This window comes from Neophocaena asiaeorientalis, unplaced genomic scaffold (assembly GCF_003031525.2).
Source record: "Neophocaena asiaeorientalis asiaeorientalis breed wild unplaced genomic scaffold, Neophocaena_asiaeorientalis_V1.1 scaffold110, whole genome shotgun sequence".
In the NCBI taxonomy this organism is placed as follows: domain Eukaryota; kingdom Metazoa; phylum Chordata; class Mammalia; order Artiodactyla; family Phocoenidae; genus Neophocaena; species Neophocaena asiaeorientalis.
The window spans coordinates 7,297,620-7,301,618 of record NW_020175053.1 but is presented as its reverse complement, the minus strand read 5'-3'; positions in this window follow the sequence as shown (position 1 = coordinate 7,301,618).

The following is a 3,999-nucleotide window of genomic DNA, read 5'->3' as shown; positions in this document are numbered from 1 at the left end:
TCCCTCCCTCCCTCCCTCCCTCCCTCCTTCCTTCCTTCCTTCCTTTCTTTCTTTCTTCCGTTTTTATTGAGATGAGATGATGGTAAAAGTAGCAGATCAGGGGGAGGGATAAATCAGGAATTTGGGAGGAACAGATACACACTACTATACAGAAAATAGATAAACAACAAGGACCTACTGTATAGCACAGGGAACTCTTTGATATTTTGTAATAACCTGTATGGGAAAAGAACTTGAGAAAGAACACATGTGTATATTCATATACATATATATTGTAACTGAATCACTTTGCTGTACACCTGAAACTAACACAACATTGTAAATTAGCTATACTTCAATTAAAAAAAAAAAAAGTAGCAGATCAGCTCTCCTGCCTGGCTTGAGCCATCCTACACCAACATAGCGACATAGCAATCCTAGTTACTTTACCCAGGACTTGCCAGAGCCTGACTCGACTCTACCTGCCCAGTCTCATCTCACTGAATCCTCCCAGGAGTCCCAGGGGCAGGTGCCATTATTATTCCCAAATGACTGATGGGGGAAGATGATCAGAGAGGTTAGGTCCTGTACTAGACACACAGAATCCAGAGGGAGTTGGGACAAAAAAACACACCTCATTCTCACTGGTTCTCCCATCCCTGCCACTATGTGGTTTTTATATTTCCACGTTACTTTCCACCCAGATATAGTTTTACGGGGTTGCTGTTAGCGAAAACAAAATTTTGAAATCTGCTATTTTCACTTAATATTATATCAAAACTTCCCAAGTTTTTAAAAAAATATTTATTTATTTACTTATTTTATTATTTATTTATTATTTATTTTGGCTGCTCTGGGTCTTAGTTGCAGCATGTGGGCTTCTTAGTTGTGGCATGCATGCAGGATCTAGTTCCCCCACCAGGGATCGAACCCAAGGCCCCTGTATTGGGAGCGGAGAGTCTTACTCACTGGACCACAAGGAAAGTCCCCCACCACCCCCAACTTTTTAAGTGTGTCTATGTAATGATATTGCACTAGAAGCAGAAGCGTAACCATGCTTGGATTTTGTGAAGTGCTTGACAGGAAGTGGGCTTGGGGGTGGCCTTTGGAGGTGGGGACACCCCTGCAAGGCTACCCAGTAAACAGGACAGAGATGGTGAGAGTCTAGCTCACTGTGATTTAGAAATCTGCCCCCCATCCCAGCCATCTTTTTTCCTGGCTTTAAAAAATATGTACTACGTATGCAGAATTTAGAATGTTTTGGAAAGTTAAAGAAGCAGGAAAACTAAAACCTCACGCTCAGGATCTGAATTGCTACATCATTTTGGGTAAGTATACCTGGCAGGACCTATTCAAGTTGAAAACACCCACATATCACTAAATTCATAGATTCTACTTCTAGAAAACTATTCTATACAAGTAAGATCTTTTTTGGTAAGATGTGAAGAGATACATGTTGACATCAGAGTAGGAAGTGTAGATGCACAGTTGTTAATGTTACTTCAGAGCACAGACTGTGGGGAGAATTAGTAACTTTTAAAACATGTAGGGACTTCCCTGGTGGCTCAGTGGTTAAGAACCCGCCTGCCAATGCAGGAGACACGGGTTCGAGCCCTGGTCTGGGAAGATCCCACATGCCGCGGAGCAACTAAGCCCGTGAGCCACAACTACTGAGCTTGTGCTCTAGAGCCCGAGAGCCACAACTACTGAGCCCTCATGCCACAACTACTGAAGCCCGTGCGCCTAGAGCCCGTGCTCTGCAAGAAGAGAAGCCACAGCAATGAGAAGCCCGCGCACCGCAACAAAGAGTAGCCCCCACTGTCCGCAACTAGAGAAAGCCCGCGCACAGCAACAAAGACCCAACACCGCCAAAAATAAATAAATTTATATTTAAAAAACACACACTAAAATATATCCATGTATTTAAAAAGATCCCAAACCCTAGGAAGAACCTCTGTAAATATTTTGATGTATTTTCTTCATTTGCTTTTCCACGGATCAATATTTTGCATGCATCAGGTACATACAATTTTGTAGTTTGCTTCTTTCCTTTTTATTTGCTTCATATCATTTGCATGCTTCCAAATTGTAAAATGGTATTTATAAATACCATTCGTAGTGACTGTTTACCATTCCATCACGTGGACCATTTAACCAATCCCCTATTGTCATTTACTTTGTGTATGATTTTGCAATTATTATAAATGACACTTTAAAAATATGATCATACATTAATTTAAAAAATATTTTATTGAAATATAGTTGATTTATAGTGTGCTAGTTTCAGGTGTACAGCAAAGTGATTCAATTTTATATATATATATATAAATATATATACTTTTTTTACATTCTCTTCCATTATAGGTTATTACAAGATATTGAGAATCATTACTCATACATTAATTTTCAAATGCAAGTGAAACGAGTGACCAGTGAGTACCTGTAAGTCTCAGGTGTGCTCCTGGCACCGGGGTTCCAAATTCAAGTTTACAGTCTGGTTAGAGAGACCGACCATCAAGCATACAGTCTACAAATGCAGTTAATTTCCTTAAAACAAAATCCCAGAAGAGGAATTACTGGTCCAAGGGGTATGATCATTTTAAAAGATTTTTATTTTTGGCTTTTACTGCCAAATTCATGTTCATGAATTTTGAGGTAATTTATATGCTTCCAGTAGTATAGGAGAGTGATTACCCACCAGACCCCTGACTGTGTTTGAAGGTTATCATTTGAAACTGATTTCCAATTTGTTAAAAAAGCGAAGAAAAAAGTTTTAATTTGCATGTCTTTGGTAAGTCTGGCGTTGACAGCTTTTCAGTAGTTTCTTCAAATAGTCCTCCACTGAGCTCCATTCCAGGGATGTTTCTTTGCTTCTTCACTGATGTTTGATACTTCCTTTTTCATCACGTTCTTTACCATTTCTGGGATTTGTTTGTAGACTTTCCGTTTCTGGGTCAGATTGCCCTGAGTTGAGTACAGTACCTTCACAGTTTGTTTTAATACGTTAGGGCAAGTCCACCTTGTTCCTTTTTCTGTTCCCAAGGAGAGAAATAATAGCTGTTTGGGGTTATTTACTCTTCCAGCTGAAGTGAGAATTTTGTTAAGTCTCAGAACCGTCCTGCTAGGGTTGCATTAAAAGTACACCTTTAGGGCTTCCCTGGTGGCGCAGTGGTTGAGAGTCCGCCTGCCGATGCAGGGGACACGGGTTCGTGCCCCGGTCCGGCAAGATCCCACATGCCGCGGAGCGGCTGGGCCCCTGAGCCATGGCCGGTGAGCCTGCGCGTCCGGAGCCTGTGCTCCGCAACGGGAGAGGCCACAACGGTGAGGGGCCCGCGTACCGAAAAAAAAAAAAAAAAAAGTACACGTTTATTTGGAAGAACGGGGCCACAGTCAGCCTTACTGGGGAGTCTCGATTCCAGTCTTGACTGGTAAATCTGGGCCCCTCACAGCCTTTAGCTGGCTCGTCCTATTATTTGGTGCCCAAAGTGGGGAGCGGTTCATCAAGTGACCCCTAGAGCAGCGTCGCGGCCCTCGGCGCGCTGCAGCCCCTCCGAACAGCCTGGGTCCGGGCGGCCGGCCGGCCTGGGGGCATCGCTTGACCCCGGGGGCCTGCGAGGGGCTGCGGCCACCGGAAGGGGCTGGCTGAGCTCGGCGAGTGGCAACCTCCGCGCCCTCGGAGCAGATAGGGCCGGCGGGGCTGCGCGGGGCCGCGGGCGGTGGGCCGGGCCGGGGGCTTCCTTCTCCAGACCCGGAGGCCCAAGACCCCAGACCGGACCACGCCGTCTGCAGCCCGCGGCTGCGAAGTGACGCTGGCCGCCCGTGGGGGCACGGAGCGGGACTGCCAAGGGTCAGGGTCAGGCTCAAGATGTGTAGGCTCCGAGTGTGGGGGCCGAGCCCCCATCCGAGGGGTGCGGGCCGGTGTTCCGGGGCTGAGGTCGCGGCGCCAGCCCCGCACCCGCGGCCGGTCCGCCACACGCCGGGGTCGGGGTCCTGGCTCCGGGCCCCTGCTCTTTCCGCGCG